The sequence below is a fragment of the Corvus hawaiiensis genome, chromosome 5 (genome assembly GCF_020740725.1).
Source record: "Corvus hawaiiensis isolate bCorHaw1 chromosome 5, bCorHaw1.pri.cur, whole genome shotgun sequence".
In the NCBI taxonomy this organism is placed as follows: Eukaryota; Metazoa; Chordata; class Aves; order Passeriformes; family Corvidae; genus Corvus; species Corvus hawaiiensis.
The window spans coordinates 36,368,267-36,383,104 of record NC_063217.1 but is presented as its reverse complement, the minus strand read 5'-3'; the positions used below and the strand labels follow the sequence as shown (position 1 = coordinate 36,383,104).

The window sequence follows — 14,838 nt, the reverse complement described above, 5'->3', positions numbered from 1 at the left end:
AAAGCTTGCTCTAAGTTATCACATCCCCATAATGTTCAGCATAAACTGAAACTTCAGTTCAACTATTGTAAAACTTTGAAGACAGGTTTTCTAAGAAGAAGTAAAGAGCCAGTTCCTACTCCATGATGTCTGAACTGGATATATCCATAGCACCGCACTGTTTCCTAACCACTCAAGAAATGCACAAATCAGGTCAAAGTTATTTTGAGACTCTGTTTCAGCAATGTACCTGCTATTCAATTACTGTCCTTTGCAAGTTCCACTGAAGTCTGATACCAATCACAGGGGTTATTAAGTAGGAAATGTGTCTTTTTTGGCTTTGGACTGACAAACTAGGATCTTGAACAAAAATCCTCTTGGTAACTTTTTGCCAGCTATATTTTAAGATAAGATGGCTGAGATACAAAACACAAAAATACAAAGTTATGACCTACCACTACATTTTAAAGTTCATTTTTGTGCCAGAAATTGGTCTTCTCTACTGATTAAATCATAAGATATAATGTCTAGAGACAAGAAGGCAAGCCAGTGGTTAAGCAGCAGGTGTGAGTCTGAATTTACTTACCTTGTGAGGCTTTAGTCTGGTTATATGAGTATAATAATCTCAGCCTTTCCTGGTCACACAAGTGCATCAACACAGAATGTAAAAGACACTATGTAGGTTGGAACAAGGGCAGAATTTTGCTTCAGATTTTGTGTTTTCATTCTATATAAGTGTTTCTCAAATTCTAAAAACTTTTACTTGAGAGAAAGGAGTTGTTTTATACATTTGCTGTCATCTTTGATTTTCACTTTTGGAATATTGTTATGACTTAGACTCATAACATATCCTACATAAAAGTCAATAAAATGTGTCTCTTCCTAGTTTTCTTCTATGCAGGGTTGTGATTTTACAATTACTTTTTAGACTTGAAAGGAGAGGCTGCGTTGCTTTTGTAGCATAAATATGAATTCAGATTTGAATAAGTAACAGTTAAACTGACCTTTCAGACCCTTACTGCTATGGGTGGCACCATTAGGTTCATTGGGGAAGTATCTGGTAAATGACTACTCCCTCAGCAGCAGCAGCACTTGTTAAGTTACGAGGCACGTAGGGCACTTGCTTGGAGCTCTATGCTGTGCAGGGGCATGGCCATTTGAGAAAAAAGAGATGCATATCTAACCTTCTGACCTGCAACTCCCTTAGTCTCTAATAACACATGTAACGGTGTGTGAGACACCATTTCAGAATTCATGAATTACAATAGTCTGTGGTCATCGTTACATTGTCTTGACTTTCATGAAAACATTAACGTACACCTTTACAGAAAGAAAAATCTTAAAATATTAAACCAAAATATCACAAAATAGAATTACTAAAATTGGTCAAGACCAGTGTCTTTATGGCCTGTCAATTTTCCCAGTATTCTGTAGCTGCTCTTTATTTAGAAGAAAATCTAGATTTGCACCAAAATTTGAAATTTAGCAACCTTGTCAATCACTATAGCAATAACATCACTTAGGCTTTAAAGGAGCTGTAAGACTTGATAAAGAGCTGGATGTGTTGTACTGAATCTATGGTGTTACTGTAGACTTCCATTCAAACAGAACTTAATTTTCAGCTGCTTTGGTACCAAACACCTTTTTTGTGACTTGATGAAAATTATCAAGCTTTTAAAAAAATTAATAGTGTTTGGGTTTGGGATGTAAAGAGAATTTTCCAGAATTTTTATTTAAAATATATATGTGCATAAACACTACACATTTCTTATTAAGGTGAACTATGTTACCATCTTTCCCTCTATTTATCTGAACTTATTTGTTGTGTTGTGTGTTCTACCATGTGCTCTTTTCTTCATGTGTTTGAGGGACAGCTGTGTAGGTTGGGGGAATATCTGTTGAGCTGGCTCTAGCTGCCTGTATTTCGCTTGGAGATTCCAATTCATAATCACAAGCAATACAAATATAGGGGTGACTAATACTTTGCTGGAATTACTCTATGAGCTTGTTTACATGAAATCTGTGTTAAGACTAATAGATGTATTTTTGCTTGGATTAACATCTGTACTGACAATTAATTCACCAGAAAATACCCAGGATTTTCATGCTTATTGTGCTTTACATAATAGGACTAATTTATCATGACTGATTCTCCTGTAAGCAGAATTACCAGAGATGTAGTATGAAAAGACATCATTTATATTTGCAAATATGTATTTGTACCATATGACATTTCAAATATATGACAGTTCAGTCATGGTCTTAGCCTAGATCCACAAAATTATTTTAAGCCCCCGAATCATGTTTTTGTTCCCAAACTACCAACTATGTGGAAAGTACAGACAGAATAGGAAGAAGAACCCAAATCCCTTTGTAAGTGTGGCCTGGCCTATGGCTAGTTTCTGAACAACTGACTTAAGTCAAAGATGTATCTTTGAAATATTATCCCCTGATCAGACAGCAGTGGATTAATTGACATGGTTCTTAGGGATATGGTTTAGTGGTGGACTTGGCAGTGCTGGGTTAATGGCTGGACTTGGTGATCTGAAGGGTTGTTTCCATCCTAAATAATTCTGTTATTCTGTTAGTCTAAACAGAACACCCCGAACTTAAACAGAGGACAGGCTGACACACTGTCCCTAGATCTGTGTCTTCTGCATTTGACAGATGTGCAGAACAGCCTGAGCCCGTGTCTCTTTCACATCAGTAAGATCCATGGATAAGTACATTCAGAGGACTCTATCTCCAGGCGTGCACCAGTGCCTGCACCAGTGCCTGCACAGCAACAGAGCATCTCTAGAGAAGACAAATGAAAACTTGAGATTTAGTGTGGCTGTGAGATTCACTAAGGAAGAGCAGCACACATCAGAGAAGAGAGAGGATGAAAAATGTATCTAGAATGAGGTATGGAAGACTCAAGCACCTCCACCCTGCTTCTTAAGAGCCTAGCATTCTTCATTTCTACTACCAGAGTCACCTTACATGAACTTCTTTGAAATATTTTTCTCTTCTATTCTGCCTTTCTTTTCTATGTCTATTTTAAAAAATATTGTCTCTGTGCAAAAAATGTGTCTAAAAATCTTTTGTACACCATTAAAGAATTGTATGCATATAATAATAATAATAATAACAATAGAAACATAACAGATAAAGCATGGTATCTTCAGAAAAAAAACAGATGACAGCTAAAATGTTTTCAAAAGTGTACCCATTTAATGTATTTTCATCAAACCACAAGGTACTGTGTGTATGACAGCAGGGAGGACAAGTGTGGGATCCTGAGGTGTTGCCCTTGCCCTGTGTTATAACAGATTGAACAAAATGTGGCTGATTTTTCCATATAATTAATTTTTTAAATTTAAGTTTTGATTTAATCCATAAGTGATGCATTATTTAATTAAATTTTGTCCAGAAGGCTTATCCCAGCAAATATTACTTCAGATGAAACTGCTTACAGACTTTGAGAGAAAATTTATTTAAGAATCTCTTCTAACATTTGCTAATTTCACTAATCCTTGTATTGGAATCATGATCATGGCTAAATGTTGTACTACCTGGTTGCCACTTAAATCAGTAAAACCATTCTGGGGACAAAGATGGTTGTTGTCATTTGAGTGCTGTCACTTTTCTAACTCAATTTCTAAAATTGCATATTATGTTTTATTCATTGTTATTATCAGAGTTTGCTCTGATCAAATATGCATTCTAATAGTGTATCACTCCCTATCAGTATGAATTTTGTTTACTATACACAGAAAAATGTGTAGAGGATGGGGGACTGCATTATTTTTTAATACCAGAAATACCCTCCAGTGCTTTGTTAAAAATGACTCCATCAAGGCATGATAGGAATGGGCTGTTCTTTCAGATGTTTATTGAAAACAAAGGCTTCACCCCCTTTAAAACATAACTGGTGTCAATTCAGTTTATGATGTTTATCACCTCATCAGTTTCAGTTTTCTTTATTGTACGTTTTCTAAGTTAAACTGTTACTATTTTTATCACTGCAGTTTTTCTAAAGATATGTGGACTGGTATACTGCTGTATGTTCTGTGACATGTCTATTAAGTATGTGTGGTAAGTAAGTATGTAAAATACATAGAGACTAAGTCTGTGCAGTAATTTGATAAAAAATCTGGACTATTAATCAGGCATTAAATGGATGAAATGATGTCTAATAAGTCTGTAATTTTAGAAGTATGACCTTTTTTCCCTGCAATTAATTTTTGTTAAAAGATATACCAACAAAAGTGTCACCTTTGGCTAGTGTTTACTCCTAGAACTATACAAGCTTTAGTTATAAGCAATCCTTTGCTTGTGTTTAAAGAACTTACATTCATTAACTTTGCACGTATTTGGCTTTGAAGTAGCAAATATAGACTCCTGCTAGTCTACAGATAGTATGAAGTAATGATTCTGTCTACAGTCTGTAAGAACTAGCAGATGAAAGAGCATTTTATTTCAGTGTCTCACTCATAAAACCAGGTTTCAGTCAAGGAGAAAAACAGATTACAGATCAATCCATGTAATAAATGTAATACCCAGAAGCTGAAATATGTGTCTAAAATTTGTAATAAAATTCTCTTGGAAACCAGATGTGACATGGAACTTCCTCTCCATTTGGCATTGTAAGGTATGTGTGGACTTTCAAGCAGCATTTTTAATTGTTTAACTTGAGAAACAGAAGCAGCATCTTGTTCCATACAGTGTATGTATTTGACTGTGTTCTGATTATTTTACAAAAAGAAAAATTAATCCAGACTAGAAGGTATGCCTCTGAAAATGACTCTTGATCAGCAAATGACTTAGTAATTAGGTATATGGCTGGATCAGCTGCCTTTGGCTCTATTGTCCTCTACTGCTTGAGAGGACAATAAAGATTGTAAATATATATGTGCATGCAGACAAACAGGCTTTGAGGACAAAACATTATAAATTGTATCTTACACTTAATTGCACCCTGATGCCTGTGTATATCCACTTAAAATGAAGGACGTAATTGCAAGGAACTTCTTCCATTTCCAGCTGCTAGTGAAGCATACCTTGCTTTTTTACTACTCCAGTAATGTGAAATCCCAGTTAAAACCCCAGCAGTACTAGGAAAAACATCTGGGCTCACATATATGCTATTAGTAATTTGCATTTGTTTCATGTTTATTAGGCATTATATTTTTGTATGGATGTATCCTTCTATATAGACTCAGTTACAAAATAATGCCAACAGCTATTTCTCTGTAACAATGCAGAGTTTTCCAAACAGACAACCTCTGTCATGTAAGTAATTTTGTCATCTTTTGCTTAGGAACTGAATGTTTCCTGCTAGAATAAATAAAGAAAAATCGGTCATTGAGCTTCTCAGGTCATGACCTTGCCTGCTTGGTGGAAAGTGCTGGTGAGGAAGATGGTTTCTGAAACAAGTCTGTTGGCAGTCAGGGTGATTGAGTACATTCAAAAATTTTCAGTGCAACACTGCCTTATGCCTTCATAATTTCTGATTAGCACAGTTTCATGTAGTCTCCTCGTCTGGCATTGCTGTGTTGCAGTGTAAGTTCTTAAACGGCATTAAGCGTGACATAAAAGCTCATATGGTTGCTGTCAAGATATCACCGGCAATTTGTCAGTCCAGGAACTTTACCACAGATTTTTTTATCCCTGCAGTCTATCTTAGAAATCATGGAAAATCTTCTAGTAGGCCAGCTTGTTGGCAGCATAATCCAAGTTAACACAACAGTCTGATGAGTGCTACGTGTTTAAGCAGAATTTGGACTGCCTCATCGCTCTTAACAAATCAGATTTAATGATACCTAGGCATAGGTGGTTTGATGGCAATTATGACAGACTGCACCACATAAGGTTTCTCTGCTTCCTTGCCACTGGTGGCAGCACACAAATATTTTACAGGGTAAAACTGTTGTCCAGCCATTATGCATGTGTACATAGTGATCAGTCAGGGCAGTGCACACATGCACAAACACAGAGACACGAGGTGTCATGGTCAGTGAACACCTGATTATACACCACATGACGATCCCAAGGGAACTATAGATGGGAATTTTTAAGGCTATCTGTATCGTAAAACTACTGCTGTGTACTCAATTTTTTTTAAGTTGAATTTCCGAATTTATTCACTAGGTGGCAATGTAGTATGTCATTTGTCTAAAATTTATAGCAGAGTGGAACTGATCAGAAATAACTGCACTGCATAAATGTTTTACACTGGATTGCAATAAAGAAATGTTCATTAATTCCTAGTCTATTTTTTAAAAAAAATGCTCACAAAAATTTATACTTTATTTACAGTCTAAGTAGAAAATACATGAGGTTGTTGTAGATTGCAAAGCCCATAAGAGTCACAGGGACCCAGTGGACCCCATCATCTCTAGTACTTAGTTCTGAAGTGTCAGGGCAGGAATGGAGTGTGATGTAAAAAGGAGCACCTGCAGCTCAGTTACCTCAGGAGAAAGAGTTTGTTTCAGTCAGTGAGAGAAACCTGATTACAGGCAGGAATTAGAAATATTTTATTAGAATGAGTTGCTGAAGTATATCTGGTCATATCAGAGCTCTAAGCATTGATGTGAAGACTGATTCAGAGCAGAAGAAAAATGTGTATAGCTTTGTCTATGAGTTTCTTGCATTTCTCTCTTTTCTTGTAATACTGATGCTTTAGAAAATGCCCCGAGGAGTCTCAAAGATGTGGGATAGGGGTAGTAGCTGCACCAACCTAGTGACACTAGTTAAAGCTGTCTACTAGAGACCTGTGGCAGAATGAGGTCTGCACTGTGGGGCCAGAAGAAGACACTGCAGAGCTGGAGACCACCATTAGGATCAGTTGCAATCCCTCTTTTAAGACTCACTGTGCATGGAATGGATAGGCTGCCTGGGGATAGGATAGCCTATGGCACTGTCTGTGGAATGGATAGGCTTCATTTCAATATTAAATCTTCCTTTTATAACACAGATGTGAAAAGTTAAAATAAAAAGATTGAAAGATTGTGTTTTATACAACCAAGTTGTTATTTTTCTCATTTGTCTTGTGAATTAATGAGTACTTTATGTCAGTCACGTTCAGTCTTTGTTGGTTTTCAGGATGTCCTCATGCAAGTTTGTTTGCCTTGTTCTCTGTAGGCAGCCTTTTGCTTTCCCCAGTTTCATTATGTGACTTGACCAGTTAATTTTTTGTCTTATTAGCTGTCCATACTTTTTGACTCTAGTAAAATTGGCAAAGTTTATATTTAGAAGGTTTTGCTACTGTGATGCTTTATAACCCTGATGGTTTAGTCTGACCCAGAAATCTTTTGTTCTGAGCACTTGCTCCTGAGTCAAATTGTCTCAATTATACCTCCATTCATTTGATAGATGGTACCCCTGCTGTAATTCTCAAATAGACAATAATTATTTGGGACATTTAATTATTCTTGGACTAAGTGTGTTATATAGCTCAGAATTTCCACTGCTTTTGATTCGTGTATTTTATGGGACCAGCTAAGAAATTAGTTATTGTTCAAATGCATGTTGCAAATTTCAAAGAATTTGGAATTTGTACTATATTTTGGGTTTCTTTTTGCTGTCCATATTAAAAGTAAACAAATCCCCAAAATGTCAAAAAATGCCAAAATTTGTTTCTTGTAACCAAAAGTGGCTCTCATTTTGGGGATAGTGGGGTCCAACCCCACCAGAACTTTATAAACCCTGCTAAAATATTTCTTTATCATTCTATTTTAATAGGGAAGTCTACTGACAATGTGATGTAGCCGAAATTTAAGAGCTATGTTTGTTTTGCATTATTAGGGTAAAACTGATGATTTGATTTAAATATTTTTTTTTTCTCTGTTGTCCCTTGTTTTCAATTATGTTCCTGTGCCTGCTGTTAAGTTTACTGCCTGTTGTCATCTTCCTTTTCATTTCTTCTGTACATGGGTGAAGTGGGGACACTAATCTACACTGTGACGTGATCCATCATTACTGCATTGTGAGGCTTGCGATATTTGTTGTTTCTCTTAAAAGCTCACTTTGTCAATCAAGCCACCAAGAAAGAATCTTAGCTTTCAGGTAAACAAAAATATAAAGTTTTCTCTTCCTAACAGGAGACAAATTTTGGTCATATGACTTGAATATACTAAAAGGCTTTTAAAGACAGTAGGCTACAGATAAAGATAGAATTATTTAAAAGTCATTATGATGTGTAAGAAAAGTTTTGGGCTCAGGTTGATTGCTGAATTCTGGACATTCAGGAGATAAACAAGAGAGCTTTTAAGCAAAGGAAAAGCATTCAAAAATACTCGCAGGCAAAATTATCCTGTGCATTGTTGATTTCAATGAAGCTGACTTTCTGAGTTGCAGATAAGAAAACAGCTGCTTTTTGGTAATAATAGAATTAGTGCCCTGCTTGAACATAATGTATGCCCCTAAGAAAGTCTAGCACTCCTAGGATATAGAAGCCAGTGGTATTTACATTATGTATACTGGGGATTGAAACTGTTCAGAGGCTTCTTGCAGGATGCACAGCGCTTTTGAGCATTGATAACAGAAGATTTTGATGAAGCATGTAAATGGTAATAGCAAACAATAGCAACTGCTTGGTTTTTTATACATTTGAATCCATATTTATTGAGCTGAGCAGAGCTGTTGTTACCTTTTACCAACTTTATAACTTTACAGAATGGATGAAGTAGGATGGAAAAAAAACCTAACGCTGACTTAAGTCAAAGATTCAGAAGGTAAAAGGAAGCTACAAAATTAACATTTTTTACTTTAACTAGTTCTGTCAGAGGAAAATATATTATGCTGTATCTGACAGCCCAACGGAGGTGAGGCTCCTGTAGTGTCCCCAGGTCCAACAGGTAGCAAGTCTGAAAATGTTTTCACAGTATGCAGAAGCACATGGAGCACCTGGATACACCACACACCTGTACATACAGGGCCTGCCACTCAGAGTACAGACAGACATGAACACAAACAGCACCAACGGCTTCATCCTGTTCCCTTCTCTGGCTGAGCAGTGTAGAGGTCGTCTCTAGTAGTATAAATATTATATATAAGGACTGTGATTCCTTCCAGTAGCAAGGCACACATGCTTAGTCTGCCCAGCAGCTGCTCCAGGATCTCATTCTCACCAGTTATGAGGACCTGGGCATAGAAACCCCAAGGCTGCAGCTCTGCTCCAATTCAGGGAATCACAGAATGGTTGAGGTAGGGAGGGACCTCTGGAGGGCATCTGTTCTAATCCCCTTGCTTAAGCAGGGACATTTCAATCCATCTGCACAGGACCATGTCCAGATGACATTTTATTATCTCCAGAGGGGGAGACTCCACAAGCTCTCTGTACACAACCTGTTGTTATGCTCCATCAGCCTCAGAATGAGCAAATGTTTGCTGTTGTTCAAAGAGAACCTCCTGTGTTGTCTTCTGGTCCTGTCACTGAGCAGCACTGAAACCACACTGAATCTGTTCTCTGCATATTCCCTTGAGATATTTATATACAATGATGACATCCCCCCTGAGCCTTTCTCCAGGCTGAACAGTCCCAGCTCTCTCAGCCTTTCCTCGTTGGAGAGATGTTCCAGTCCCTTAGTCACCTTTGTGGTCCCTTGCTAGGCTGTCTCCAGCATGTCCATGTTTCTCCTGTAGTGAGAAGCCCAGAACTGGACCCAGTACTCCATTGTGTGGCCTTGCCAGGGCTGAGTAAAGGAAAAGATGACTTCATTCGATCTTCTGGAAGCACTCCTCATAATGCTGGAGCCCAGCATGTACTGTTTGCCACCTTCACTGCAAGGTCACATTATTAGCTGATGTTCAGCTTGCTGGGCAAAGGAACCAAGTCTTTTCCTGCAAAGCTGCTTTTAAAATGTTCTGCTTGCATCTCATAGTGTGCCACACACCCTTAAACAGTGACCCCCCACAAGTCTGAAATGTGAGCCAGAGAGCTGCTCCCAATGTCTAGCTTTGATGGGTTTCATGGGTGGATGCTGGCACCAAGGATTTCCTGGGAGAGAGCACCGTCGGTCCCTTTTACCTGGGATGTTCTGATGAAGAGAAATAAAAAGTGTGCACTTATTTTTAGCTTTTTCAGAGAAGCCTGTTGACTAGTGACTGCAGCTCTGAATATAGGGGAGGTTTTGGTACAGTAAACAGCACCAAGATATTTGCAAAGCATAGGCTTTATAAAATGGCAAGATGTATTAGAGGTATTTTAGTATTAATACTATCTCTTCTAGCCAAAGTAATTTATGAAGCAGAAGTTTTTGTTTATTTTAGTGACAGACTTGAAGTGGTGTTATGTAGCATATTGGATTTCCTGGAATATATGCCAGTAATGTAGGTACAGAACTGTTGAGTTTATAAAATAGCAGAGAGAATTTTCACTCTTCTGAATGCTTATGAAAACATGGCCCAATATGCTTGCAAGAAATTCTAAGCGGAGGTCCAAAGGGGGCAAATCTTGAGGACCCTACTCTGCTTTCATTTGGGCTTGACTCTGATAAAAGTCTTACTTGCTCCTGTGCGGGTTTTGCCTGAACAAGCACTGTGCAAGGCTTACAATGCCAAGACTTAGCCCACAAAAATTATTAGCTCAGGTCACAGTCTAGGCTTTTGTATGTAATTTATCTGTCACTTACTTATGTTATAAAAGTGCAGAGGTGATAAAGAAGTCATCTCTCAGGTCATATAGCAGTTTAAACTGCTGTGTCTCTGATGAAGCATTGTAGACAAAAGGGGATAATAAGATCCAGGGGAAGATAGAAGAGTAGAAGTAAAAAGCTTGCACAGCTATTGAAAAGAAGACATACATTATTTTGCTATAGACTCCATAGGAGCATCTGATCCCCATTTCTTATGAAATGTAGTTCTGACTGCCCCAAAATTGCTTTAAACATGAAAAAGATGAGACCACTGTGCTTAATAATGCTGTTAACACAATGTCTGAAGATTTGTCCCTTCTCTGTACTGCACATAAATACTGCTTGGTCTTCATCTGTGCAAAATGTAGAGGTAAACTTTAATTGAGGGCTTTTCTTTGGGGATCATGTGCATTCAGGGGGAACAAAACTCCTATTATCAACTGAGAAATATAACAAGTTTAAGAGCGTTGTCACATAGAGATACTGAAACGTTAATTCATGCTTCTGTGACATCGTCTGGATTACTGTAATTCCCTGCCTGCAGGTCTCACTCAGCCCTCCTTTCACAAAATAAGAACTTGTACAATAATGTGACCACTGAGATTTCAGGCATATACAATACCTGGTCATCATGTGTCTCTGTACTGAGATCTCAGTGTTGCCTGCCATTAGGTACCGGATCAATTTGAAGATCCTGGTGATGTGTTTTAAAACACCACATGTATCCAAATGAGTTTTTGGTTCCCTATTGTCCAGGTCCAATTTTGCTGAAGTGTAAAAATGTTTTGCTTTCATTTGTTCAGAGACTTACAAACCACTGTGTCCCATACCTTCTTCATGCAGCTATGGAATGCACTTTGTCACAACAGATTTGGAGTGTCAGTCTTGTCATTGACTTGAGGTCAAGACTGTGGTGGGTTGCTTAATTTTTTTTTCTTTCACCAGCATCTCTGGTTGTGTCAGGACATATTTAATAGAACATTCTAGGGTTTCCTTTTCTCAAAACTGTGTCAGAATACAAGCATCTTTACCAGAGGACTTCTCAAGTGCCAGTAATAGTGTTGGCATTTCTGATTTTTTGAGAGGCACAAGAAAATTTTTGATACAAGGAAACTTAAGAAAGTAACTAAAGGGTTTCTAATACAGATGTTGTTCTCTGTCAAAGGGATGCACCTACCTTACCTACACTTTTTGTATATCCCAGGTAGGACATGAAAGACTGTCTTGGGGTGACGTTATGATGTGTATCCCATATCGCTGCCTATGCCCAGAAATTAATTTTTGTGCCTTTCTATGCCTCTAAACTGAGCCTGAGAGGGGGAAGAGGAAAAAAACTGAGCAAAACTTTCTCAAAGCAGTTTGCAGCTCGTTCAAGGTCATATAAAGATAGCAGGTTTTTTTTCCCCCCAGCTGCGGCAGGGGAGTGAGGAAGCACCCGGCTTGCTGTTTTCCAGTCAGCTTTTGGCCAGTTGTTTTCAGTTTCTCGTTCTCCGGAGAGAGACTGAGAGTTGGACTTTGCTTTTTTCCTTCTCTGGAATTCCGGATTTTCTCCCTTTCCTACTGGACTGCTTTCAACCTCAGAGCACATCGGGAGGACTTTCCACCGGGCACAGAGGGCCTGGCCCTGGGCCAAGCCCCAGCTCCGAGGAGACCAAAGGGAGGACTCTAACGCTTTCCCAGGTTTTTCCTCCACAGTGAAAGATTTTACCATTTAACATTATTTTCCTTTCCCGGGTGTTTGTTAAATAAATAGTTTTATCTTCTTCACTTTCCTTCGAGGAAAATTTTTTTTTTCCCGAACCTGGTGGGGGGAGGGGTGGTTGTGCCTTCTCTCAGAGGATATATTTCTAAATTTGGCCAAACCAGAACAAAGACTTTAATTAAAACCTTTAGAAAGATCTTCAGTTATGCAGTTGTGCTGTTCCTTCCTTCGATATTTTGGAATAGGATAAAAACCAATTTGCTTATATTGATTGTGTACTTCACACAGATGCCTACAGAATTTGCTGTGCAAACAAGACCTTTTTCTCTAGAACAGATTATAAAAACAGTTTTCCTTTGAAAATTATTACGCAGATTTATTGGCTGCTACAGTTTCATCTTTTTTCTATTCCTCTTTTGACCATTAAATGTTGCTCATAGTAAACACTGACTATAATTTGAAACATAACGTTCCTAAGCATGATTACTAAACTAGAGTAGTTGAAAATATAATCCCAGATTTTGGTTACAATAAAAAAGGCATGATAAGAGGAAAGGGAAAGGGAAAGGGAAAGGGAAAGGGAAAGGGAAAGGGAAAGGGAAAGGGAAAGGGGAAGAGGAAGGGGAGGGGAGGGGAGGGGAGGGGAGGGGAGAGGAGGGGAGGGGAGAGGAGAGGAGGGCAGGGGAGGGGGAGGGGAGAGATTTCCATTGCAATGAATTAATATTGGCAGATTGTCACCTTAATAACCTTATGTATTGACCCCTAAGTGCTTTATCATTCTGTCATCCTTGCTCACACCAGGTTACTGTATATTATCTTTTCTGTCATTTTCTAGCACTTAGCTTTCAATATAGATATTCTATTACGTGTGTATATAACATTCCTTTCAAAGCCAGGATACCCTTTCTATTTAGCCCAACCTCTAGTTTCTTCTTGTCAATTGCAGTTTTGATGACTGGGACAGGATAAAATGTGTTATCCTCCAACATAGCATGTATCATCTACAGTAGATGAAGAAAGGCCAGAGTATTAAACTTCTGCACAAGTTCAATATACTGGTAGCAGACCTGCTAAAGTTTCCAAGTGTTGCAGCTTCCAAGTGTAAAGTGCTTAGTTAAGAAACAGGGATGTCTTAAAATGCTAGGCCATATGTTATGTCCCAAAAGACTAAGAAGCTTATACTTCTATAGAAGTTTTTATGTCAAAAAAAATATCCTTATCATCATTATAGACTTAAAGGTTTTCTGTGTCATGGATTTTTGTGCTTTACATCTCCAGTGGTACTAAGCAGGGTTGGATTTCACAAGGTGTTAGGTCCTGATGTCATTCGGAGACATTTTACTGCTCATAGTCCTGTTCAATCTTAAGCGCTTTGTGAAATGTTTTATTCCACATAAAGTGTAATGTCTTTCTTTACTGATATTCTTGTTTGACCCTGAATGTAAGGGAGGATGTATCATCTTCCCTGCTGTGCATGTTCATTTCTGCACTTTTACATTTAAAGTATCTCCAGCAGTTAAATCTTTCTGTGTTTGCCCCTGTGTCTGTATTCAAGGCCAAATTCAGACGTGGTGTGTGTTACTCAGAGCAATTCAAAAGGTCCCCTTAGATTCTGCCAGATCTATTTATACCACCTCTATCAACATGTAACATAATCTGCAATTTACATACCAAGGAATTGCAAGATCATTTCAATTTAAATAACAGACTCTTCTTTCATTTACACCTACTCATGGGCCCTTATTATGAAAGCTGTAGCGAGCTGGATTGACATCCGATGAACAAAGGGCAATTGTTTTCAGTGGAAAAGAACAATGGTGCTCCAGTAGTTTTTTGAAGTATCTTTTCACCCTTATCATTGTGATTTTCATCTTCCTGGGTTTGGTGAACACTTCCAGCATTTTGTCCAGTGAATTGATATTGATCCCTGCCAGTCAGTATTTTGCAGCTGTGTGGGGGAAAAAGGAAATATACCTTCTTCATTTTTTACTCTTGTAGTGTTGTCTGAATATATTTCTGTCCAGCTGTTTTGTGAATTTTGAATGGGTTTTTGACCGTCTCTCATTTAGTGGGTTCCAGATTTTTCTCCTGCTGGTTTGCTTTGCTTCATGTAATGCTGTGGTGTATGCAGAAATATCCCTGGTCAGGGCAAGTCTGGGAGTTAAGGTGTGTGGACATCCAAGAAGCTTAGCCAGCTTGTTAGAATCATGACCTGGATTTTACTTGGTATTTTAGAGATAGGATAGAACCTAGCAAAATTTAAGGCTTTGTGTGCTAAACATCTTTCACACTTTTTTCAGAGAAGACATAACTGCAATGTGAGAGAGTAGTTAGAATAGCCTTGTGTTGGGCTGCATTACCTATGTTTTTTTCCAGCCAGTCTAAGCAGATATCCCTTCTGAGAGGCAAAGTATGAGGCAGTAGGTTTACAGGCTGAGGAAGATAGAGGGGATGGAGAAAGGAAGGGGAAACTCAGATGATCTTATTTCCCCTAGTCAACAGCTGGAAATCAGTACTAATAGTACGTTCTGTCTGCTC

At 38.2% G+C, this 14,838-nt stretch overlaps 1 long non-coding RNA gene across 1 annotated transcript in view; it reads right to left on the bottom strand.

Annotated features, from left to right (window-relative positions):
* Positions 1-8,591: 8,591 nt before the first annotated feature.
* Positions 8,592-14,838, bottom strand: part of LOC125326564 — a 104,858-nt gene continuing 98,611 nt past the window's right edge. The window contains exon 3 of the long non-coding RNA XR_007203899.1: positions 8,592-10,001. This is a non-coding gene — a long non-coding RNA (uncharacterized LOC125326564). The remainder of the gene's footprint in view (positions 10,002-14,838) is intronic.